This window comes from Alligator mississippiensis, chromosome 1, assembly GCF_030867095.1.
Source record: "Alligator mississippiensis isolate rAllMis1 chromosome 1, rAllMis1, whole genome shotgun sequence".
In the NCBI taxonomy this organism is placed as follows: domain Eukaryota; kingdom Metazoa; phylum Chordata; order Crocodylia; family Alligatoridae; genus Alligator; species Alligator mississippiensis.
In genome coordinates, this window is record NC_081824.1 from 238,467,636 (window position 1) to 238,494,688 (window position 27,053).

Genomic DNA, 27,053 nt, shown 5'->3' on the forward strand with positions numbered 1-27,053 from the left:
TAGTCATGGTAGACTACTAGCAAGGAAAGAAATAGCTCAGTTGAGCCTAAGAATGGTAGATTCCAGCTGGGTACAGCCCAGTGAAGAAGAATGGAGAAAAGCAAGATGGAGAGAGTGAAAATGGAAGGGGACACATAAGTGACTGATGAAAGGGAAGCAGTAACTTCTGTTCCAATGCCATGATCTCATCAATAATCAGATTTGAATTGTCCATATGCATATTCCTACTGTGAGTATGTCTGCACCACACCAGTGGAGCTTAGAAACAATTTGTCTGAGAGTATCTGTACAGCATGTGGTCATTCCACTCCTCATGCTCTGGCTGAAGGGATAAAGGGTGATGTTCATTTCCTGTTCCTCTGAACCACATGCCACTCCAAGGAACAGAAGGAGGGGGTGATACGGAAGGACAAATGGACAACACATCTCAAAAAACTCTAGTTCCTGAAAAGTGACTACTTCTGGCATGACTACCCATGGGCACATCCTCACAGTGACCACATACCTCAAGTGCCCACATACATGGAGGTGAATCTCAAGAGTTCCCATGGCAACCAGTGACTGAAGGCCTGTCTCACCAAAAACAGGCTGTTTATACACATGATCACCCAGGGAGTGTGTGTGTGGGGGGGAGGGTGGGTTGCTTTAATTAGAGTGGCTCTGAGAGCCACTCTAATTAAAACACCTGGAGTGTCTCATGTATCAGCATCCCTGCACTTCAAAATGGCGGCAGGGATGCTTTACCTAAACCTTGTTGGTAGACAACCTCAGTCTTCTGAATGTTAAGCATAAGTCTTGTTTTCTTGTATGCCTCAGTGAAGATGTCAGCTATTGTCTGAAGGTCTGCTTCCAAGTAAGCACATGCACAGCATCAATAGCATACTGGAATTCAATGATTGAGGTTAAACAGGTTATCATCCATTTGGTAGTTTAGCTACACTCTGGCTGGAAGCTTGTTGGTGGTCACGTAGCATCATGGCAAGAAATATTAAGAGTGTTGAAGCAATGATCCAGCCTTGCTTAATTCCCATCTTAACCTCAAAGGGATCTGTGATAGATCCATTACTGAGAACCAATGCTGGCATACTGTCATGGAACGGGCAGAGAATGGTGACAAATTTTAGAGAGCATCCATACTTCAGAAGGATCCTCTACAACACTTCCCAGCTGACAGAGTTGAAAGCTTTTGTGAGGTCAAAGAAGGCCATGTAGAGAGGCTTATGTTGTTCCCAGCATTTCTTCTGCAGCTGGCGAGCTGTGAAGATCATGTCAGTTGTGCCTCTTTATGCTCTAAAGCCACACTGAGATTCCTGGAGGAGCTCTTCAGTAAGTGGAAGGAGAAGATTCAGAAGGGTTCTCACAATAATCTTTCCTGTGGTGGACAGCAAGGTTTTCACAGTCAGACTTGTCTCCTTTCTTGTGTAGCAAAACCCTGGTTTTTCTTAGCAAAACCCCCAGTTTTTCTTTTTTTTTTTTTTTTTTCCTTTTAAAATGCATTCCCTCCCCTTCCCCAACTATTTCTGACTTTTCCTCTCCCTCTCTGTTCCCTATAGATAATTATAAGTAAGCTAAGATATAAGATAAGCTTTAACATTTTATTTTAGGTAGTAAGTTTTATTTTTCTCTCCCCTCTGCAAATAAGTGCCCTGTTATTTTGATATTGATACCCACTGTTTTATAAGTGATAATTATTATGTTTGCATTGATGTTTTAAAATGCTTTTATATTGTGTGATTACTGTTTTAGCCCTATATATGTAAGTTAGCGTAAGTCATGTCAAGTTTCCATCTTGTAATGTCATGCCTCCATCTTCTTCCTATGCCCGGTTGTGTAACCTATGACTCATACTACCCCTCCTATGTAACTTGGTTCCTGAATGAATGGGGATGAATGAGGGTGCTTGAGAGACAATGGCAGTAGGTCTAAAAATAGCTCCCTCTGAATGACCGAGCCATCAACACCAATACCTGGACCAACGACCCAGCTATTGGAACCACCCTCAGCATTCAAGACACAAAAGATGAGGCAACCCACCATTGTGCCAAGCTGCACATGTTCAGTAAGAACACCTGGAGCCCTCTGGGACAGGACTGACCTTGCCTGGACAGGCCCTCCCCATAGGAGATCTGAGGTAGTCTGCCCCATAAAAAGGGGTAGTAAAGACTGACTCCTTGGGACGCCCTCTCTGTTTGGACCAGCACCATGCCACACCACCTATCCACCCAGAGGCCATGCTGGCAACCCCCCTCTGGACAACACCTACTGGACAAAGACCCCTTTCCAGCCTGGATAGGTAGCTATCACCCCCACTCCCCCTTCAACCAAGGACTTGGACTCTGCTTCTCTTCCCTACCTGGACTCCAACCCTTCCACTGAGTCTCTTTCTCCTGCTGCCATTGTGAGTGCTTGTGTGTGTGGGAACCAATAACTTCATGGGGCTGTGTAGTGTGTTGTCTGTTTAACAAAACTATTATTTGGACCCCTGAGTTGGGTTTGCTTTACTACAGTTCTGGCCCTGCTCCAATCTCTGCTCCTCTAACTTCTGTCTCAACCCCACTGCCTTTTTTTCCCTGATCTCTGCCACTGTTTTTGTCTCATCCCCATTGCCTTTTTCCTCTGTCTCCTAGCTGTTTCCTCATTGCCACCAAGCTTTTTTTTTTTCTCCCTTACTTCCACCCTGACACCAGGTGACCCTGAGTAACCCTGGGACCACTTGATCTTAAGTAAACCCAAGACTCAGTTCCTCAGCCAGCTTCTCTCTAGTCTACCAGAGCTAATCCTGGTTCTGGCAACTTTCACTCCCTACACTTTAACTCTCTCTCACTGTCCACTGAGCATACCTACAGGCTGGGGAACTCCCTTCTTGTCAGTGCAGAGGCAGAAAAGGATCTTGGAATCATTACTGATGTCAAAAAGAACATGGGTCGACAGTGCGGGGACGCGGTCAGGAAGGCCAACCATACCTTGTCATACATCCACAGATGCATCTCAAGCCGGTCAAAGGAGGTGATCTTCCCCTTCTATGCAGCACTGGTCAGGCCACAGTTGGAGTACTGTGCCCAGTTCTGGGCACTGCACTTCAGGAGGGATGTGGACAGCATTGAGAGGGTCCAGAGGAGGGCCACCTGCATGATCAGGGGGCAGCAGGGCAGGCCCTACGAGGAGAGGCTAAGGGACCTGAACCTGTTCAGACTTCACAAGAGAAGGCTGAGGGGGGATCTAGTGGCCTGTTACAAACTAGTCAGAGGGGACCAGCAGGCATTGGGGGAGTCCCTGTTCCCCCTAGCACTACCAGGAGTGACTAGAAATAACAGTCACAAGCTGGCAGAGGGTAGATTCAGACTAGACATCAGGAGGCGCTACTTCACTGTCAGGGTGGCTAGGATCTGGAACCAACTTCCAAGAGAAGTGGTGCTGGCTCCTACCCTGGGGGTCTTTAAGAGGAGGTTAGATGAACACCTTGCTGGGGTCGTTTGACCCCAGTACTTTTTCCTGCCATGGCAGGGGGGTCGGATTTCATGATCTGCTCAGGTCCCTTCCAACCCTACCAACTATGAAACTATGAAATCTTAACCTTCCCCCAAGTATCCCAGGTACCCCAAGCATACACATACATACCGTACCATCCAAGTTAGGAACTTACTTGTGTGTACATGTAGGTGGGTTGTATGTGTGTGAACTGGTGAGTGTGTGTGTGTGTGTGTGTGTGTGTGTATATATATATATGCATGTGCCTAGGCTAGGTTGGATGTGTATGTGCCTGAGTTGGGTGTGTGTATGCACCTAATTGATTTGTGTGTTTGTATATGTGAAATTGTGTCACACCCTGCTGTCTAACAGCGTTATATTGAGATCCTGAGAGTTGACCTGACCCCTCAGGGCAACACTTGAAGACTGTCACAATCAGGGCATCCCTGAGGTCATCTGGGATTTCCTCCTCAGTCTAGATCCTGAAGATAAGAGCATGAGGCTGTGATGTGAGCTCCTCTCCTCCCTGCTTGCAAGATTTCCACAGTGATTCTATCTGCTCCAGATACCTTGTTGTTTTTCATTTGCTTGATGGCGTTCTGTACCTTGTCAAGGGTTGGAAGGATTCTTAGATCATATCTGACTGGGTGTTGCAGGATGGAGTTGAGAACACTCTCATCAACAGCAGAGTCTCAGTTGAGAAGGTCTTCAAAATGCTCCTTCCAATGGGCATTGATGGCTTCCCTTTCCTTGATCAGGTCTGCTCCATCCTTAGGACTCAAGGGGGTTGGTCCCTGAGTGCTGGGACCATAGATGGCTTTGGTACTGAAGAAACCACACATCATGGATGTCAGTGAGATGTTGAATCTCTTTAGCCTTGTCTTCCCACCATTTGTTCTTCATATTGTGGATCTTCCTTTGGACCTCTGTCTTGGCTTATTGGAGATTCAATTTCTTTTGCTTGCAGTCAGTGTTGCTTTGCCAAGCACAAAAGGCCTTACACTTACAGTTGATCAACAGAATCTCCCAGTTGTTCTCGTCAAACCAGTCTCGATGTTTCTCAGTAGAGAATCCAAGTGTCTCTTCACAGGCACTGATGACAGTGGTCTTGAAGGCACCCCACATGCTGCTGACATTCTCCCATTGCTGCTGATTGGAATGTGCCAGTTTTTCATTGAGGCAATGAAGGAAGACGTCTCGGTTGGGTCTTTGAGTCCTTCAGTGTTGATCCTTTGCCAACATTGTTTCTACTTTAGCCATCATTTGGGAGCCAGTCTGAGTGATATAACCAAAAAGATGAGTCAATGATCAGTCCTGCAACCATCAGCTCCCAGGACAGCTCAGATGACGTGAACATCTTTGCGATCCCAGGCATGGATGATGACAATCAATTAGGTGCTAATGCTTAGATCGTGGGTGTTGCCATGATGTCTTGTGCCTCTTTTTCTGGAAGAACAAGAACAGGGTGTTGGTGAGTCTATGTTCCATGCATTTGGTTAAGAGGAAGATGCCATTGGATTTGACCTTTCCTACTCCTTCCTTGCTGATGGATCCATTCCAGAGGTTTGATTCCCTTTTGAGTTGCCCATCTGCTCACCAGGTCTTGCTCAGTGCAGCAATATTGATGTTGTCACCTGGATTCTTGAGCCACAATTGTTGTGTAGTGCTCTGGGCATTCAGTATTAGGATTGTCCATTAGGTCCCTGATGTTCCAGGTCCCCAAACTGATTGTGCATCTGTTGATATTGACTGCAGTAAAGGTGATCCCACTGGATGTGGTTATCCAGTACGGAAGAAGGTAGACCGCTTATGTTTAGGGTTTGTTTTCTAGTACTCTCCCCATGTGGGGTGAGCAGAGAAAATCCTGAAGAAAGCTGCTCAGTTGCAGTTACAGCTACCAAATCACATTCCTATCCTTGTCCAGGTGCTAAATGACCTTCGTGTAACTGCTGCCTTCGCACCAGTTCATGACTAGGAGCTTCCAGACCTCACAATCCTGCTTTCGTCATCACTAGCTAGTCACAAAGGAATTGAAGAATGTTCTGGAAAAGCCATTTCCATGGAAGATACCTGTGCATGATTTCTTTTATTGTGGAAAAGCTGCTTCATATCAGCTTCCACATGTTTTTTGACAGAACGGGACCTTGATCCAATGGCAAGGAGGCCAAGCCAATTGGAGATCTCATTCCGCTGCAGCCTTCATTTGCATTCACAGCTGTTGAGATTCTACCATCTTCTTTTGCCTGCTCTGCCATTGAGGACCTGTAGACCCATGGCTGGGGGCTGGTCAGGCTTACTATAGCAGCAACCTGTACTAGGCATGTCACAGCATCATCAAAGGATAGATATGGCTTTTCAGTCAGGAATGTATTGCCATCTGCTGTCCCTACCACATTCTGGTGGTGCTGCCACTGTTTGGTCTGCAACTACTTATTCAGAGTTACCCCTGCTTACTTTGCAGCTAACCTTCCCTGAAAGTCATTCCTCTAGCCCATCTAGTCTAACCCTCTGCTCAAAGCAGGACCATGCCCAGCTAGGTCATCCCAGCCAAAACTTTGGCTAGCCAGGTCTTGTAAACCTCCAAGAATGGAGATTCTACCACCTCTGGGTAACCTGTTGCTGTGTTTTACTACCCTCCTAGTGAGAAAATTTTTCCTAATATCTAATCTAACTTCCCTTGCTACAACTTGAGACTGTTGCTCCTTGTTCTGTCATCTGCCATCACTGAGAAGAGTCTAGCTCTATCCTCTTTCAAATACCCCTTCAGGTAGTTGAAGGCTGCTATTAAATCCCCTCAGGCTTTTCTCCCAACTGAATAAGCCCAGTTCCCTCAGCCTTAAGTCATGTGCCCCAGCCCCCCACCATTTTTGTTGCTCTCTGCTGGACTCTCTCCAATTTGTCCACAGACTTTCTCTAGTGGGGGGCCCAAAACTGAACACAGTACTCCAGATGTGGCCTCACCAGTGCTGAATAGAGGGGAATAATTATTTCCCTTGACCTACTGGCGACACACCTACCAATACAGCCCCGTATACTGTTAGCATTCTTGGCAACAAGGGCACACTGCTGGCTCATACTGTTCACTGTAATCCCCAGGTCTTTTCTGCAGAGCTGCTACCCACACAGTCAGCCCCCAGCCTGTCCTGGTGCATGGGTTTGTTTTGTCCTAAGTGCAGGACCTTGTACTTGTCCTTGTTGAACCTCATGAAATTCCTTTTGGACCAGTCCTCCAATTTGTCTAGGTCACTCTGAATCCTAGTCCTACCCTGGAGCATATCTACTACTCCCCACAACTTGGTGTCAACTGCAAACTTGATAAGGGTGCACTCTATGCCAACTTCCAGGTCGTTGATGAAAAGATTGAACAAAACTGACCCCTGGACCAACTCCTGGGGCACTCCACTTGATACCAGTTGCCAACTAGACATAGAGCCACTGATTACTACTCTCTGAGACCGATGCTCCAGCCAGTTTTCTATCCACTTTACAGTCCATTCATCCAGCCCATACTTCCTTAGCTTGCCTGCGAGAATGTTGTGGGAGACCATATCAAAAGACTTGCTAAAATCAAGGTACACCACATCCATTGGTCTCCCAGCATCCACACAGCCAGTCATCTCATTAGAGAAGGCAATCAGGTTAGTCAGGCATGACTTGGCCTGGTGAATCCAAGCTGACTGTTCCTAATTACCTTTTTCTCCTCCAAGTACTTAGAAATGGAGTCTTTGAGGACCTTCTCCATGATTTTTCCAGGGACTGAGGTGAGGCTGACTGGTCTGTAGTTCCCAAGATCTTCCTTTTCCCCTTTCTTAAACATGGGCTCTATGTTTGTAACTTTTCCAATCATCCAGGACCTCTCCTGATCATCATGAGTTTTCAAAGATGATGGCTAGTGGTTCTGCAATCACATCAATCAACTCCCTCAGTACCCTCGGGTACATCCCATTCGGCCCCATGGACTTGTACATGTCTAGCTTTTCTAAATACTCCCTAACCTGTTCTTTCACCACTGACGGCCGCTTACCTCCTCCCCAAACTGTGCTGCCCAGTGCAGCAGTCTGGGAGCTGAACTCACCTGTGAAGATAGAGGTAAAAAAGGCATTGAGCACTTCAGCCTTTTCTGCATCCTCTGTCACAAACTTGCCTCCCCATTCAGTAAGGGGAGCACCCTTTCCCTGATCCTCCTCTTGCTACTCACATACTTGTAGAAACCCTTCTTGTTACCCCTCACAAACTTTGCTAGCTGCAACTCCAATTGTGCTTTGGCCTTCCTGACTACATCCCTGCAGGCCTGAGCAATGCTCTGATACTCTTCCCTAGTGCTTATATTCTTCCCAATGCTCTTATACTCCTCCCTATTTATTTGTCCAAGTTTCCACTTCTTATAAGCTTCCTTTTTGTGATTTAGTTTACTGAAAAGTTCTCTGCTAAGCCAAGTTGGTCCTCTGCCATACTTGCTAGTCTTCTAGCACATTGTTCCTGCACTCTAAGGCTTCTTTAAAGTACAGCCAGCTCTCCTGGACTCCTCTCCCCATCAGTCTAGCTTCCCAGGGGATCCTGCCCATGAGTTCCCTGTGTGAGTTGAAGTCTGATTTTCTGAAGTACAGGGTCCTTACTCTGCTGCTCTCCATCTTTCCTTTTCCTCAGGATCTTGAACTCAGTCATCTTGTGGTCACTGCTGACCAAGTTGTCATCCACTAACATTCCCCATCAATTCTTCCCTGTTTGTGAGCAGTAGGTCAAGAAGAGCATGGCACTTAGTTGGCCGCTTTAGCTTTTGCATCAGGAAATTGTCCCCAATACTCTCCAAATACTTCCTGGACTGCCTGCGCACTGCTGTATTGCCCTCCCAGCAGATGTCAGGGTGATTGAAGTACCCCATGAAAACCAGGGCCTGTGATCAGGATAGTTTCACTAGCTGTTTGAAGAAAGCCTCATCCACTACTTCCTCCTGGTCTGGTGGTCTATAGCAGGTCCCCACCACAACATCACCCTTGTTGCTCGCCCCTCTGACCTTAACCCAGAGACTCTCAACAGGCCTATCTCCCTCCAGTTTTATACTGGAGCTCTGAACAATCATATGGCTCTTTTACATAAAGTCCAACTCCTCCTCCTCTTCTCCCCTGCCTGTCCTTCCTGAACAGTTTGTATCCATCCACAACAGTGCTGTAGTCATGCGAGCTATCCCTCCAAGTCTCTGTTATTCAGATCATGTCATAGTACCGTGACTGTGCAAGGACTTCCAATTCTTCCTGCTTGCTTTCCAGGTTCCATGAATTTGTGTACAGGCACCTGAGGTAACTATTCCACTGCCCTGATTTCTCAGGAAGTATGAGAGCATCTCCCCTGTTGCCCTCTCTTGCTTGCTCTTCCTCCAGGTCTCCCGCTTCCCTATCTACCTCAGGGCTTTGGTCTCCATCCCCCCACAAACCTAGTTTAAAGTCCTCCTCACTAGGTTGGTGAGCCTGTCTGCCAAGATGCTCTTCCCTCTCTTCATCAAGTGGATCCCATCTCTTCCCAGCAATGCTTCTTCTTGGAAGAATAACCCATGGCTGAAGAAGCCAAAGCCCTGCTGGTAACACCACCTGTGCAGCCAGGTGTTGATGTGCAGGATGCACCTGCTCCTGCCTGGGCCATTTCCCTTGACTATTTATCTCTTGATAATTGCTATTCAGAAGTGTCAGCTAGATGATGAACATGAGTTACAAAGAAAAAGGTTAACATGCTCATCTTATTTCCTTAGAAGTGGAGCATAGCTGTCTGGCCCTTTTACTTGCTGCAGCTACTACCAGTGAGGGCACCAAGTGGGTATAAAAGTACTTTAGTTCTTGAGGGAGGTCTTGATACTTTTTTTGTCTAGTTTCCTGTCAGTGGCACAGCAAGAAGCAGGAGACTTCCAGACCAGCTTGACTGTGTTCATTAGTGCCTTGTTAACAGGCAAGGTTACTTTAGTAAGGCCACAGAACTGTAGCATGCCAACCAGCCTATGAGCAGGCTTGCTAAATTACTCTAGTGAGATCTGAAGAGTATAGGGGACATGTTGTTCCCCTGGGGTGAGAAACTGCCTCCAGAATGGACCTTACAGCTATGGCCCATCCAAAAATCTACCAGAGCTCATTAACCAGTCCTGATGTCTAGAATCTGAGGTGGATCCTGTGAATTTCTCCAGGAGATGGAGCTGTAGTCTGGTCTCCTGTTCCTTTCTGGCCCTATAACTACATGACCTGTTTAAGGAACAATTCTTGCAAACACAGGACTCTGAGCCAGTACAGGTACTTGGAATGTCCATTGGAGGCAGGCACCATTGGAGGACTGTGGGTCACATTTTGAATCTTGATGTCCAGGAACAAGCCATGACTAGAGTCCCAAGCTTCTACCCTCAGTGGGTGCATCTACATGTTTATTAATGTGCTGTAATTACAGCACATTAAAGTTTAGTACCTGTAATTACAGGTACAGGTCTCCCCCGCTTTATTCAGGTTCTGTATATGCGAATTCGCTCTTATGTGATGCCCCTTTTTAAACCCAAAATTTGTTGTATGCGAGGTAAATTCACTGTTATGTGATTGGCATAGGCACTGCTCCTTCACCCATCCCCGTCCCCACGCGCAGCAAGTAAGTCTGTGGGGGAAGAGGCGGAAGAAGGTGAAAGGGCCATGGCGGGAGGGTGGGGGGGGTGGTGCAGATCGAGGCCCCAGTGGTGAGGGAGGGATCAGGGCACAGGCAGGAGCAGGGGCTGGGGTGAATAGGGCCCCAGCCAGGCCAGGTGGTAACACAAGTAGAGGCCCCCTGCCAGTGGTGAGGGAGGGAGTGGGGCTGGGGCACAGGCAGGTGCTGCACAGTTGTGGTGGGGCATAGGATGAGGGGTGCAGTTCCTGCTGCTACACACACCCCAGGAGGAAACAGGAGGCTTGTGCCCACAGATCTGTGCTCAAGATGAGGGCAGGCTACCGCTGGGGCTGGTGGCCGTGCCAGGCTCTTCCCTGCAGAGGGGTTGGGCTGTGTTGCGCTCAGGGTGTGCAGTGGTGTCACTGTGAAGGGATGTTTTGGGGCACTACAATGAATTTTGGGATGGCTGCCACCCCCCTACTCCGTAGCCCCACTCCCAGTACCACCATTGCCTGCCCTGAACACATCCTGTCCCAGCCTCTGCCGGGAAGTGGGTGGTGGTGGTGCTGGCAGGGGAGATATGGGGGGGCTGCAGCCACCCCAAAATTCGCTATAGCCCCCCCAACCTCTCTTCCCAGCACCAGCACCGCCCGCCCTGAGCACAGCACGGCCCAACCCCCCCAGCCCCAGCCTGCAGCAGCAGCCTGCTTTTGTCCCACATGCAGATCCAGGGGCACAAGCCTCCTGTGCCCTCTCAGGGTGCATGTAGCAGCAGGAGCTGTGCCCCCCCCATCCCAGTTCTTGCCCCTGCCCCAGCCCTAGTCCTCAGCCCCACTCCCTCCCTCCCCACCATGGTCTTGCAATGTATCCCTATTTGTTACTTTGTAAAGTGGGTTCCCATTATGCAAATTTGAGTTATGCACAGTTTTTTAGGAGCGCATCTACCACAAAAGGTGAGGGAAACCTGTACTAAACTTAATGTGCTGTAATTGGCGCTATTGTGCATTAGCACAGACAAACGGTTTTTATGTGACGCTAATGCACAGTAGATTAATTCTCCTGTGAGTTAGCACATTAGCATGGTTTTTGCCAGCCGCACTAATGCACAGTAGAGTTAGTCTACTTGTGATGTTAGTATCTCGTATAGATGCGCCCAGTCAACATAAAAGAAAGGCAGAGTAACTAATAAGAAAGAAAAAGCCAGAGGGTTATAGTGTCCCAAGATAACAACACTGTATAGCACATGTACAATTGGGTTTGCCAGAAAAGGAGGGCACCGCCCCCTAAAACAAATTTCAATTAACAAGAAAGTTTCTTAAAAAATATCTTGTTGGTTTATAACCTTGACAATATAAACTTCCAAAAGCAGCAGGAGAGGAACTCTGGAAAAGACAGCATGGTACCTCCTTTGAAGCATTTCTAGAAGAAGAAAGGATCCTCAGGGGCTGAGGAAGAGGACAGATTGTACTTTTGTGTCATGGGTACTGTTGAGGAATGCCATGGTTTATTGAAGTGAGTGGGCACAATGACAACAAGCCCTTGTCAGTCTCTTGTATGGCAAGTCTCCTAACTAGAATCCCATTTGCTTCTCTACCCTCATTGGGTGGAACTCTCTATTAACTCTATAGTACCTGGGAGCCCTGCAGGGCAGAGTGAGAACTTGTGAACAGAGGGAGAAAGATGGAAATTAATGTGAACACCATTGGAGGAAGTGAAACATACAAGAAACATTTTCACAGCTAACTTCACGGAAAATTGTTTTGAGGTCAGAGGGGACTGAAGACAGGGAACTGTGGCATGGCTCTTTTGTTGATGGAGTAGCTGTGAGGGCCTGGAACAGGATGATCCTAGGCAGCTGCATCAGCCTAAGTTAATGAGGTTCAGCAGGTGCATGAGAGCAGAAACCATACAACACAGCCATCACAGCAGCATAGCCATCAATAAAATCTATCCCATATACTGTCATCTCAATATACCCATCTTCTCAGCAACTGCAGCACTGGGAAACATGGTCTCCTTACCTGATAGCAACCAGGGCAACTCTATTCACTTCCTGGTATCTTTTCAAATAAAATTTAAAAACTGACACTCTTTCTCCTCATTGTGAAGGTGATCTTTCTGTGTAGGCTACAACACAAAAATACCCATGGTCACACTCCAGTGAGCCCCAGCCAGCTCACTTGCCTGCCAGCTCTGCAGCAATACACGTTCCATCTCCGGGACAACGGTGTGACTTTTGGAGACTCCATGCCTCATTTAGCCCTCGTAATGGCCTAATTGGGTTGGAAAAATGCAGCGGCAGGAGCGTGATAAAAACCAGCTTTGCAGTGATTATTTAAGCCATTGGAAAAAGAAAAGAGAAAAGAATAGAAAATAAAACGAACATTTCCTGCTTTGACAAGATACATCTTCACATCTCTGTTTGAAGCAGGGATTATGCTGACTCTGGTGCTGCCATTGGCAAGGGAAATACTACAGATGAGCAGCCACCAAAGACAGACTAAACTCTATAAACTTTCATGTATGTTCCACTTCCTGTAATGGTTTCCATAGCAATATATCCCCTCTCCCACCCTCAGGCTCTCATGTCACCTCTGATTGGCTCTCAGTAGCCATACAGTTAATGGATAATTTCATTATGTGTGTGGGAGGAGGGCAGAGGGAATTCTGATGGGAGATGCCATTCAAGACTGAGACCCATATTGCCAGCTCATGTACTGAGCCAGAAGTTCTTTCTATGTGATAACTTCACTCTCTCCAAGGCCAAATTCCCAGCCCTACCCCCATCCCAGATCCTTTGTGCTGGTGACAGCAGGTGGCACCCTTCTGCCCTCTCTAGAGTGCCTCACTTAACCTGTTTCTTAGTCCCATCAATCCAGAAATGAAGAAAAAGGACATGGGCAAATACACAAACTAAGATTCAGTCTGAAAGAAAAGAGAGAGAGAGATGCCATCCATTTTTTTAAACAGCAAAGGAAAGGAGACCTGAGGAAGGATGGGAGATCTTAGCACCTACTAAGCTGTTCTACAATAAGCACCTGGATGAAAGATGCTGGGCAGGCTGCTGAATCAGTCGCTTCACTCCCCCCCCCCCCGCCAAATTTGGCTTTACCTTTTTCAATCACCTCTACTTCTATTGACTTCCATCAGATCAGAGTAGGATTTGAAACTTTTTTTGTCTTACACTTCAGGTACAGAAAACGAGTAACTCTCCCAATTCATTTTCAGAGGAACATCTTGCCCTGGCTTGCCAGTCCTAGGATAAAACTCTATTTAGCCACTGAATGTTTGGATATTATGGTGATAAGCATCCTCCTCTATATACTAATAGGCAAGTAGTCATGCTGGATCAGATGGTCTGCTCCAAGTGATGGAAAAAGTGGGGCTCTCCATACTCTTGGTTCTATTTGAGCCGTAGATACCATTTATCTCAAGGTTCTATTGCCATCCCTTTGAGTGTGGAACGCTGTGCATCCAGCAAGATCCTAGCTTCTTAATGGCTCACTTCTTTATTTTTAGAGGGAACCAGGATGACTGTTTTGTGCAGCTGCTTATCTTCTTGGAGGACATGTTGCCATTTGGTTCCATCTCTCTTCATATTCAATTGCATGCAACTACTGTGTAACTAACAACAGCTCTGAGGTCTGCACATGCACATGGCTCAGCAGAGGCCTAGAGAACCCCTCCCCCCTGCCCCCTTTTTTTTTTGAATGAGGTCTTCTTTTAATAAAATCTGGCTAAATCAAAATAGGGCCTTCTCAATTTGTACCTACACGGGTTCCTACAACTGAGAGAACTGAAGCCACTATAGTCACTTGGATGCATATAGGCCACCCCTTGTTCACTTAATTGGGGCCCTCAAGCACTAGTGTACAATTGCTCTCTAAAGTTAGTTGTCCTCCCATACTTAATCCAGTCTGATTTGAAAAGTTCCAAGCACCCAGGCTCCCTTTGCTGCTTCCTGGGAGACAGGAAGACTTTTGTTTGAATGCATTACCAAATAGGAATTTTTTCCTGATGTTTCCAACTCTTCCTGATTATACCTTTTCTGCCATCTTAAACTTCCTGGCTAGCAGGGATGGTTAAAACCTGAGGAATATTTGCTGGACATGCAGTGTACAGACAATAACAAAACATCCTAGGAGTTTCCAAAGAGTATAAAAAACAATATCTTAATATGGAAAGTCCTGTATCCAGTTCCAGTTAATTCAATATTGGTCTTTATTCTAATGGTAAAGAAGAGTTAATCACTGACCCATATCTACCTACAGAGAGGTTCCTCCTTCCCTTGTCACTCAGGTTTGCAGCCTTGGAGTGCCCCTGGATCTTCAGGTGCTGGTCACAGCTTGGAGCACCTTTCACCAACTCCATCTGTCGGGTAGCTGCTACCTTTTCTTTTTGAGTTTGATCTGACCATCATCACCCATGCCTTTGTAACCTCAGTGATAGACTACTGAAATGCGCTCTATGTAGGCTGCCCTTGAACACTGTTCAGAAGCAGCAGCTGATGCAGAATGTGGCAGCCCACGTTCTGACAGACTGGGTTACCACGAGTATATAACTTAAGTGCTCCAGTGTCCACACTGGCTCCCAATAGCTTTCTGGGTGCAATTCAAGGTGCTGGATTTGACCGGTAAAACCTGAGCCCTTCTCCCTTATGCCCTGCTGAAATCCTTAAGGTCAGCCGAGACCAAACCTCCTACAAGTACCATCAGTATGAGAAGTCCCCTTGGTGAAAAAGTGTAGGAAGTTATTCTCTACAGTTGCTCTTCAGCTCCAGAACTCTATTCCTCTTGAAGCTTGCCAAAGCCCAAGTCTAGACATCTTTCAGAAGTACTGTAAAACCTTCTAATTTGGACAAGCATTCACCAACCAGAACTAGGATACGTTGTTTAGGGGGTTCTCTGTTTTTTCTTGATCGTGTTCTCTTTTAAGCTTCTGTTGTCCTCTTGTCACTTTCCTATTTTGAAGATATTCTGTTTTTTAGTGTAAGCTGCCCTGAGACTTCATTGGAAAAGGCAGCATTATGGCAAATCAAATAAATAAATAAATCAAAACTGAGTTACTTCCATACTGAGTATGACCTGGTAACATTTATTTTGAGCAAAACAAATGTGGCAACAGCCAGCAATATGTTTGGTAAATTTGGCAAAATCTAAAACAATCTTTGGTATACTTGGCTGGGAATGTAAACTTAAAGTGAGAAGCGTTAATGAAAACTAGGAGTTGTTCAAAGATCTTCTACTGCAGGGGAGGGCAAAATACAGCCTGTTGGTCAGATCCAGCCCATTCTCTCTGGCCCATGGGGCCCTTCCAAAAGACAATTATTACTGGCCTGCAGCTGCCCCTCTGAAAGCCAGTGGGAGGGGCACAGGCTTTCAGAGATGCCGGCTGCAGGAGGACACCAACCCCCCAGCTGCATCCCACACACACACACACACACACACCCACCTCCCAACCACACCCCACACACTCTCCCATACCCTCCCCTACAAGACACTCTCCCACATATCCCCCATACACAATATGTAAGAGTAAAACTTTATTTTGTGTGATTACCTAATCACCTTTATATATACATGCATAAATCAGGACAAAAATATTTTTAGAAATAAAATTAAAATATGTTATAGTAGATTTTGATTTTTAATATATGATTTGGTTTTTTTCTGGTTCCAAGATAGCAAAGCCCCCTCCCAAAGGATAACTTCTGGGGACAAGGGGAAGGACTTCTGGTGGCAAAGTTCAGGGGTTAGGAATGGGACTTTTGGTCCCAAGATGACAACCAGGGGTTGGGACACCATTCGAGGGGTGGGGCTACCCTTGCGGCCCTGAGAGCTCATCATAACTCATTAAGCAGTCCTCCAGCTGAAATAATTGCCCACCCCTGTTCTACTTGATGCCCAGAAAGAAATTATTCCAAAAAGTTATACTGAGCCAAACTGAGCAAACATACGCTAAGCAAAACTGTTAGGGTGGCCAAAGCCATGTTGCTTAGAAATGAGATGTGGAATCAGTGATAAAAATTATAAAATATCTATATTTTAAGGATGGAAAAAAACAAAGTAAATGGTAGTGAACATGAGTCACAAGTAGGCAAATGATAGGGGAAGCTAATGGAATCAACAAAATAGTTATAAAATATTGGGAATACGAGAACCTGCTCATATTAAATATTTTCAAATCAATAACAACGTACATCCAAAAGTAGGAACTGAAACAGCTGAGGAGCACTCTGAACCACTAATGCTGATGTTTATTATGTCTTGGAAAATGAAGATTTCAAAGGATGAGAGGACTGCAAGCTTAAGTTTCATATTTTATAAAGGTAAAAGTGTGTGGGGGGGGGCACAGAACTATAATCCCAGTAATTTGGCAGGTTTTCAGAGCCAAATAATGGAACAGAATTAATGGAATATTCTTTCAACAAACAACTAGAGGTTAATATGTAATTTATGTAGATGTCATATAGGATGCTGGGATAGCAACTGAACAGACTTCAGCTGGCATGCTGTGCCTGGTATTGGGCATGATATTTCAAAGAGGATATGGACCAATCTGAGAAATTCCAGAGGAATGCAACTCAAATTATCAGAAACCTAGAAAATATAATTTATGAAAACTTCATGAATTGGGTTTGTCCAGACAAGAGAAGACATGATAACAGTCTTCAAATAAGTAAAAGGTTACTGTAAAGAGGAGGATTTTAATCTGTTCTCCATAGCCACCAGGATTAGGACAAGTAGTAATGGTCTTAAATTGAAAAAAGAGAGAGTTAGGCGAGACATTCAAAATACATTTTCTAAATATAAGGGAGTTAAGCCCTGGAACAGATTATTTACAGAGGCTATGGAACCTCCACCATTAAAGTCTATTTAGTAGCCAATTAAACAAGTCTCTCTCAGGAATGGAACCTACCTTTAGTGCAGGTGAATGGACAAGGTGGCCTCTAAAAATCTCCTACTCCTCCACTGCTTATGATTATGAAATGATGCAGATTGGTTACTGTTACAGAATATCCGAAGCACCTGGTTGAACAGCAAAACTCCAATAAAGCACATTCTGATATAGCCAAATGCAAGATAATACACCTTGAAAATGTAAACACAGGTTAAACTCTTAGGATGAGAGTCTCTGTCTTAGCAGTGACTCAGAGAAGAATTTAGGAGTTCTGATAGTCACTTCAGCAGGGACTCTCAGTGCAATTCTGTGGCTAATATGGTCAATACACTCCTGGATGTATCATAATGCAGACAGTAAATGAAGACAAATAAAGTTAGCTACTGAAAGACCAGTGCAGTTTGCAACAAAGATAGGGAAGGAGATAACAGCCTAGTGTAGTGGAAGAACAAGTTAGAGATTACGTAGAGAAGTTAGATGTTTTTAAGTCAGCAGAGCCAGATGAGATGAGTGCTGAAGGAATTAGCTGAGGTAATTTCAGAGCCATTGGCTATCCTCTTTGAGAACTTGCAGAGGCAAGGTGAAGGCCTGGATGTCTGAAAAAGGGTAAATATACTGCCCATCTTTAAGAAAGGGAAATAGTTGACTCAGTTGATATCAGGAAAGGTCATGGAAGAGGTCATCAGGGAATCTATTTCTAAGCACCTGGAGAACAAGGGGAGCCAATACATTGGCTGCTCCAATGCACTGTAATTACAGCACTTCATGCTTAAAAATGGCAGCTCATTCAACACACTTTAGTTAAAGCACATCCATCACCATTTTTAAGCGTGGGGATGCTGATACATGGGACGCTCCAGGCACTTTAATTAGAGAGGCTCTCAGAACTGCTCTAATTAAAGTGCCCTGCCCCCGACTCCTGGAGCACATGATCAGAAGTGATCAGACCAAGGTGATCAGAAAGAGCCAGAATGAATTAATCAAGAGTAAGTCATACTTAAGAAACCTGGTTTCTTCCTATAACAACGTGATGGATTCTATGGATGGAGGAAGAACAATAATGATGAAGTAATTAACAGAGCTAACCGCACTTTGTAATTCATTATTAGGTGCATCACTAACAGGTCCAGGGAGGTGATGCTCCCCATCTATGTGGCACTGGTCAGGCCGCAGCTAGAGTACTGCATCCAATTCTGGGTGCTGGAATTCAAGAAGAATGTGGACAACCTTGAGAAGGTCCAGAGGAGGGCCACTTGTATGGTTAGAGGCCTGCAGGGAAGGCCCTATGAGGAAAAGCTGAGGGACCTAGACCTTTTCAGCCTCCACAGGAGAAGGCTGAGGGGGGATCTTGTGACAGTATACAAATTCACTGGCGGGGGGGGGGGGGGGGGGGGGGGGGGGCAGGGGGGAGAAAGGCAGCAGGTAATAGGACATACTCTGTTCACCAGAGCACCCCTTGGAATAACCAGAAACAACAGCCATAAGCTGTTAGAGTGTAGATTTAAGTTGGACATCAGGAAGAACTTCTTCACTGTTAGGGTTGACATAATCTGGAAGGGGTTTCCAAGGGGTGGTGCTCTCCCCTACCTTGGCGGTCTTCAAGAAGAGACTGGCAAACACCTGGCTGGGGTCACATGACCCCAGCACTTTTTCCTGCCACTGGCAGGGGGTTGGACTCGATGATCCATTGAAGTCCCTTCCGACCCTAGCATCTATGAATCTATTAATAGATGTGACATGATGTTTACAAGGCTTTTGATACCACTTGCAACATTTTGATTAGGTAACTAAAGCAATACAGACAAGAAGATAGAATTTTAAGGTAGAAGAATAACTGAATCATCATACTTAATGAACAGTCATCAATGGCTTGATGTCCAGTTCAGATGAGGTATGAAGAGAATTTCCCCAAGGGTTTTGTCCTGGGCCTGGTATTGTTTAATATCTTCATTAATGATTTGGAGGATAGGATTGAGTGTATACTTAGCAAATTTGCCAATAACACCGAGTTGGGTGGAGTTGCAGACACTCTGGAGAGTAGCGCTAGGTTTCAGAATGATCTTGATAACCGAAGAAAATGGTCTGCTATCAATCAAATGAAATTCAGTAAAAGCAAGTCAAATGTCTTGCCTTTAGGATGCAACAATTACATGCACATATACAGACTGGGAATTGACTGGCTAGGCTGTAGTACTTTAGAAAAGGACCTGAGTATTACAGTGGACCATAACTGAATATGAGTCAACAGTGTGGTTTTGTTGTAAAAAAAAAAAAATCCAATAACAAAATGGGTTGTATTAACAGGAGCGTCACTTGCAAATCAAAAGAAGTGTTCCTTGTACTCTATTTGGCACTGGTGAAGCCTCACTTGGAGCAATGTGCCCTACTTTGGGCCTTACACTTCAAGAAAGATGTGGACAAATTTGAAAGAGTCCATCAAAGAGTAACAAGAGTAACAGGGTTGGAATCTCCAACCCTGGAATTTTGTAAGAGAAGTTTAGAAAAATATTTGACTGGGATGCTTTAGTCAAGGATGATCAGGAGTTGACCAAATAGCCTTCTGAAGTCCCTTCCAACACTACTGTTCTATTATTTTAAGTAGAATCAGGGAAGTAATCTTTCCCCCTGTACACAGAACTCCCATGGGTGATTGGCACAATCCCAAAGCATGAAATTTGGTTAAAATCCCTGTGTGAATGGAGAGCTGTAGGTGAGGCTGCTACTAAAGTTGTGTTGTGTGCCTTGTTCTTGTGCTCACACTTCAAGAAAGTGGTGGAAATCTTCAAGAGAATTCAGAAGAGGAGGTTGGGCATGAAGCTGGAAAATAAACCCTATAGTGGAAGGCTCAAGAACCACTTATTCAGCTTATAACAGAGAAAGTGGAGAAGTAAGTGATTGTTGTCTACATGGAACCATGGAAAAGATCTCTGATAGTGAGGAGAGAGGTACTTTCCAACTTTGCTGACATAGCTGCAATGGTTGGAGGCAGAAATAAGACTAATCCAGCCTTGAAATAAAATATAACTTCCTCACAGGGAGGGTAATTAAGGACTGAAAAATCTTAGCAGGGTAGTGAGCCTCTTCAAAACAAGATGAGCTATTTATCTAAGAGTATGCTCTAATGCAGTCTCTAAGAGAAAGAGTATGATTGCATGTGAAGAAGTTGTGATGGATGGTTGCTCCCAGCTTTGGAGTTGGTAAACCTACGTCCCCTTGCTCAGCCCCTTCCTTCATGGGCCTTAGGAAGCACAGGACTGCCTGCATTGTTCTCAAAAGATTAACACCACCGGCAGCTCTCCATTTACATCAGGTTTCCAACCAATTGGTACACAAATTATATTCCTCTTACAAAATCAAGAACATTTATTTACAGTGATGATATCACAATCCTAGCACAGAACTCTGATTCTAGCATTATTGAAATCACACTCAGTAATGATTTGGCAAAATTAGAAAACAATTTTAACAAATGGTATTTGAAGCCCAACCCTAACAAAACAGTTTATTCCTTTTTTCATCTCACTAAAGCCCAGGGTAACACCTGACTAAGAAACAGCTTTTGTGGAAACTGGTCAACTATGAACCTAACTGCCAAATATTTAGGATACCACCTTAACTGTAGTCTCACCCGTAGGTATCATCTACAAATAACTAAAAATAAATTTGTTGCATGTAATAACATCATCTCAAAACTGGCATTGGGGAAGCGATGCTGAAGCTCTTAGAACATCAGCACTGGCCCTTGTTTATTTAGCAATTGAGAACTGTGCCCCAGTTTGGGCAGGAGCACCCATACCAGCCTGATTTTTTATCATGAATCCTACATCTAAACCCCCTGGCTTTGCTTTAGCAAGGTGAAGCTGGGCAACATTGAATAGGGTTTGCCCTAAACAAGGTAAATGAAACTACCTACAACATAAGTGGAATTTTATTAAAGACCATAAGCATGGTGAAATCCAAACTATAGCACATATCATGGAGGAATGTCCTATTTATCATTTTAATGGTTGCCTGGAAGACATGCACCAGGCTACTGCCAATGCTTTGCAACAGATATCAAATCTAAAAATGTCATTCTAGTCTTATCCCTCAATGCTGCTGTTCATTGGTTGGTTCTATCATTTGGCTGCTGTATTCCATATGAATGAATGAATGAATGACAACCAAATTTCATACTTTGGGGCTTCTATCAGTTACCCACAGGAATGAGGAAGTAGTCCTTTTTTCATCAACTCCCACGTGGGAAGAGGACTGTATTCTTTAGATGCATCCAGGATTCCCCACAGCTGAAGACAGGAAAGTGGACCAGTGTGGGCTGCTATGATGAAGAGAATCCTTTTTCCTTAGATACCTAGCTGGTTCATTTTTCGTACAAGCTATCAAAGTGATTGTCAGATTTGAGGTAAAAAAACAATTCCTCCCTCTCCTCCCCCCCTTCCACCCCCAAGTCAAACTGACAAGGACTTCAGAGGTTTTTCTCTTTCCTCTGGAGCATAGGGTGCATGATATCTCCTGGACTCACCTAGATATATCCAATCTATCTCTCTATATCTATCTTACTTTCTATGACCAGATGACTGGTTTTGTCGATGTGGAGAGCAGTGGACATGACATACCTTGACTTTAGCAAGTCTTTTGATATGGTCTCCCACAACAGTCTTGCAAGCAGACTATGGAAGTATGGGTTCCATTAACAGACTGTAAGGAGGATAGAAAACTGGCTGGATCATCAGGCTCAAAAGGCAGCAATCAATGGCTCCATTTCTAGTTGGTAGCTGGTATCAAGTGGGGTATCTGAGAGATTGGTCCTGGGGTGGGTTTTGTTCACTATCTTCATCAATGACCTGAAAAACAGAGTGGAGCGAAGATGGAGTGGAGTGCACTCTCAGCAAGTTTGCAGATGACACTGAAGTGGGAGGAGTAGTAGATTTGCTGGAGGGTAGGGATAGGATTCAGAGAGACCTCGACAAATTGGAGGATTGGACCAAAAGAAATCTCATGAGGTTCAATAAGGAAAATGTAAAGTTCTGCATCTAGGATGGAACAATCCCATGCACCAATACAGGCTGGGGGTTGACTGGCTAAACAGCGGCTCTTCAGAAAAGGACCTGAGGGTTACAGTGGACAAGAGGCTGAATATGAGCCAACAGTGTGCCCTTGTTGAGAAGAAGGCTAACGACATAGAATCATAGAATCATAGAAGTAGGGTTGGAAGGGACCTTGTAGATCTTCAAGTCCAACCCCCTGCCTGGGCAGAAGGGAAACTGGGCTCAAGTGACCCCAGCCAGGTAGGCATCGAGCCACTTCTTAAAGACCCCCAGGGTAGGAGCCAGCACCACTTCCCTTGGAAGCTGGCTCCAGATCCTAGCTGCCCTAACTGTGAAGAAGTTCCTATGGATGTCTAATCTAAACCTACTCTCCAACAACTTGTGGCCGTTATTCCTTGTTATCCCCTTGTTATGCTAGGGGAAACAAGGTCTCCCCCAAACCCTTCTGGTCCCCCCTAGTGAGTTTATAGATGGTCACAAGGTCCCCCCTCAGCCTTCTCTTGTGAAGTCTGAACAGGTTCAGGTCCCGTAGCCTCTCATTGTAGGGTCTGCCCTGCTGTCCCCGGATCATGAGGGTGGCCCTCCTCTGGACCCTCTCAATGTTGTCCACATCCCTCTTGAAGCGGGGTGCCCAGAACTGGACACAGTACTCCAGCTGTGGCCTGACCAGTGTTGCGTAGCGGGGGAGGATCACCTCCTTGGCCCTACTTGAGATGCACCTGTGGATGCACGATAGGGTCCAGTTAGCCCTGCCAACCGTGACCTTGCATTGTTGGCCCATGTTCATCTTGGAGTCAATGATGACTCCAAGATCCCTTTCTGCCTCTGTGCTCTCAAGAAGGGAGTTTCCCATCTTATAAGTGTGCTACCAGTTACAACTGCCCAAGTGCAGCACCCTACACTTGTCCGTATTGAAACACATCCTGTTTTTGTTAGCCCACCCTTGCAACCTATCCAGGTATTTCTGCAGTCTTTCCCTCCCTACTAACATGCCCACCTCACCCCAAATTTTGGTATCATCAGCAAATTTGAACAGGCGGCTTTTCACCCCGTTGTCCAAATCGCTGATAAAGAAATTGAACAGTGCGGGCCCAAGGACCAAGCCCTGGGGGACTCCGCTGCCCACTTCCCCCCAGGTCGAATATGACCCGTCCACCACCACCCTCTGAGTACAACCCTTCAGCCAATTAGCAATCCACCTAACTGTGTAGGCATCGATGCCACAGTCGCCTAGTTTTTTAATGAGGATGGGGTGGGAGACAGTGTCAAAGGCCTTGCTGAAGTCCAGAAAGACTACGTCCATGGCGACACCTGCATCCAATGCTTTTGTGACCTGATCGTAAAAGGCAATCAGGTTGGCCTGACATGACCTGCCCCTAACGAAACCGTGCTGGTTGCCCTTAAGCATCATCCCCGATGCCGGCCCATCACAGATGTGCTCCTTGATGACCTTCTCAAAGAGTTTCCCCAGGATTGAGGAAAGACTGACGAGCCTATAGTTGCCCGGGTCCTCCTTCCTCCCTTTCTTAAAGATGGGGACCACATTTGCTATCTTCCAATCATCTGGCACCTGGCCTGAGCACCACGAACACTCGTAAAGCCGTGCCAAGGGCCCAGCAATAACCCCTGCTAGTTCCCTCAACACCCTGGGGTGGAGAGCATCTGGACCTGCTGACTTGAACACGTCCAGCCCCTCCAGAAGCATTCTAACCCGGTCCTCCTCAACCTTAGGTCTTGAGGCGTTCCCCTCGAGTCCGTCTTGAAACACGGTGGGGGAGTCCCGGTCCCTGCACAAGAAAACGGAGGTGAAGAATTTGTTAAAGAGGTCTGCCTTCTCCTCTGGCACAACCACCAGATTGCCCAGCGCATCTTGCAGGGGCCCCACATTTCCCGGCGCCTTCTTCATCCTCCCTATATATTTGAAAAAAGACTTTTTATTATCTTTGATCTTGGATGCTAGTCCTACCTCTATGTCTACCTTAGTTTTCCTAACAGCCCCCCTACAGGCCCGAGCAGTGGAGGTATACTCTTCTTTCAAGATAGCATCCCCCTTCCACCAGGTGTACGCCGCCTTTTTGGCAACCAGGCATTCCTGGACATCCTTGGTGAGCCAGGGAGGCTTTCGGGCACTCTTGCCCCCCTTGCTTCTTGTTGGGATTGTCACCCCTTGGGCCATGAGTATAGTCTCCTTAAGGAAAGACCACTCTGGGCACTGAGTTCCCCTGCCCTCGAGAACCCCAGTGCCTCTCCCACCAATCTCAACTCGTTGAAGTTGGCCCTCTTGAAGTCTAGGGCTACCGCCCTGCTGCAGGCCCTTGTCACCCTGCGCTGGATGATGAATTCCAGCAAGCGATGATCGCTGTCACCCAGGTGGTCAAGGACCTGGAGCCCCCTTACCAGATTATCGCCTGTCGCCAGGACCAGGTCCAACAGGGCATTTCCTCTGGTGGGACTGTGCACCTCCTAGGTTAAGTGGAGGTCCTATATCTCGGCCAGGAACCTCCTGGAACGGTCCAACCTGGCTGTCTGCTCCTCCCAGCAGATGTCCAGGTAATTTAGATCACCCATGACAACTACATCCCCTGCCTTAAGTGCCTCTGCAAGGTGGCCCGAAAATTCCCGGTCCAACTCCTCCCCTTGGTTGGGGGGTCATATTGGAGTGCATCAGAAGAAACATTGTCAACAGATTGGGGAAAGTGATTATTCTTCTCTATTTGGTACTGGTGAGGCCACATCTGGAGTACTGTGTCCAGTTTTGTGCCCCCCACTAAAGAAAGCATGTGGATACATTGGAGAGTTTAGCAGAGGGCAACAAAAATGGTTAAAGGGGCTGGGGAATATGACATAACTAAAGAGAAGGTGAGGGAAGTGGGCTTATTTAGTCTGGAGAAGAGAAGACTGAGAGGGAATTTAATTATATCCTTCAACTACCTGAAGGGTGCTTACAAAGAGGACCGTTCTCAGTGGTGGCAGATGACAGAACAAGGAGCAATAGTCTCATGTTCCTGCAAGGGAAGTTTAGGTTAGATATTAGGAAAAAAATCTCTCACAAGGAAAGTGGTAAAGCCCTGGAACAGGTTACCCAGAGAGGTGGTGGGATTTCCATCCTTGGACGTTTTTAAGACCTGGCTAGAGAAAGCCTAGGCTGGAACGATATAGTTGGGGATGATCCTGCTTTGAGAATGGGGTTGGACCAGATGACCTCCTGAGGTCCCTTCCAACTCTCATTTTCTATGAATCTAATCAAAAGCTGAGATGCCATTTCAGGTGCCTTGGTAGCATCTCAGTTTCTCCTGTCCTCTGCCTGTTGCACACAACAGTTCAGCTTCCTGAGGACTGAAATGTCTTGGTCTAAACTCAAGTCATTGCATCCACAAGGGTGCTTAGTTGCAATTGAATAGGATGGATAAACTGAAGGTCAGACTGGATGATACAATCATCACTTTGGAACTTCAAATCAATGAAATCTAAACAACTCCTTTTTCTCCTTGGTGTTTATACCCATGTAGATGATTATTATGGTCTCTGATAGTCATTGCAAGATATTTAATGCTGGGGTTTTCAAAGACCTAAAGGACAAAAGACAGATGGGCCGTCTTCCAAAACCAGAGATAACGTAAGTGTTGAACTACAAAAGATCCTGAAGATGTGGGGCAAGATAGGTAACATCACAACTGAGTGACACAGCTGCAGGTGATGATTCATATATCAGAAAAGACTTGAGAATACCCAGAATGGAGCACTGAGGGCTTGGAGAGTCTTTCACTCTCAGGAGCAAGAGAAAGCAAATGAGAGAAGATACTGAATAATGAACTGTTAGATACGTAAGCAGGCCACGTATTAGCAGGATCCAAAGATATATGGATACACAGCCTCCATCCTAGTAGAAGAGCCAATATTCTAGAGAAATGCTATACTGGACCACTAAGGGGGAGTCAGTCAAACACAGTACAAATACACAGACTGATAAATTACACTCTGGGTTCCATCCTATATACGATGTAAATGTAATGCTATTAAATATTCCTGAGTTCTGTGTGACAACCTCATTGTGATGCTTATCTGCATATCTCTATTCTTATGCATGTTGAAATAGTTGGGAATTGGGCCCCTTATTTGCATACCCATATTAATATGTATGATTGAAGGAATGGGAACCTTTGCGCTTGGTTTAATTGTATTCACTTGTTTTAACTATAGTTTCATAGTAGCTAGGGTCAGGAGGGACCTGAACAGATCATCTAGCCTGACCCCCTGCCACAGGCAGGAATGAATGCTGGGTTCACAAGACCCCAGACAGGTGATCATCCAACCTCCTCTTGAATTTGCCCAAGGTAGGGGTGAGGACCACTTCCCTGCGAAGTTGGTTCCAAATTTTGGCCACCCTACCTGTAAAATATTGCCTTCTGATCTCTAACCTAAACCTATTCTCCATCAGCTTATGACCATTGTTCCTGGTCACCCCAGGTGGTGCTGGGGAGAAAAGGGCTCTGCCTATTTGCTGTTGATCCCCCCTGATGAGTTTGTAGGCAGCCACCAGGTCCCCCCCTCAGCCTCCTCTTGCTGAGGCTGAACAGGTTCAGGTCCTTCAGTCTCTTCTCATAGGGCCTGTCCTGCTGCCCTCTCACCAAGCGGGTGGCCCTCCTCTGAACCCTCTCCAGGCTGGCCACATCCCTTTTGAAGTGTGGTGCCCAGTACTCCAACTGCGGCCTGACCAAAGCCGCATAGAAGGGGAGTATCACTTCTCTGGACCGGCTTGAGATGCACCTTTGGATGTATGACAAGGTATGGCAGCATCACTCCCATGTGTGCTGTTGTCTACAGAAACTGGTATGTCTTAACCACACTAAACCTATGGGCTGTTTAGACTCAATGGATTTGTACATTAACAGGGTGCAAGGACAGAACAGGGTGCCATGTAACTCTGAATGGGGAGCGTGTGGCTTCAACAGTAAGGAAAGGAGAGCATTTACAGAGCATAAAATAAAGTTATTATGCATTACACCAACAATTCCCCTTCTACTTCTG

The 27,053-nt window shown here is 45.9% G+C and overlaps 1 protein-coding gene across 2 annotated transcripts in view; it reads right to left on the reverse strand.

Annotated features, from left to right (window-relative positions):
* CASR (calcium sensing receptor) overlaps positions 1-27,053 on the reverse strand; it is a 204,126-nt gene that overhangs the window by 143,405 nt on the left and 33,668 nt on the right. The window contains exons 2-3 of one of the 2 annotated variants that reach the window (XM_059720323.1): positions 21,594-21,821; positions 16,996-17,105 (exon numbers count right to left, since the gene is read on the reverse strand). The exons of the other annotated variant lie outside the window; for it this stretch is intronic. The gene's annotated coding sequence lies outside the window, so the exon portion shown is untranslated. The remainder of the gene's footprint in view (positions 1-16,995; positions 17,106-21,593; positions 21,822-27,053) is intronic. 2 annotated transcript variants of the gene reach the window in all.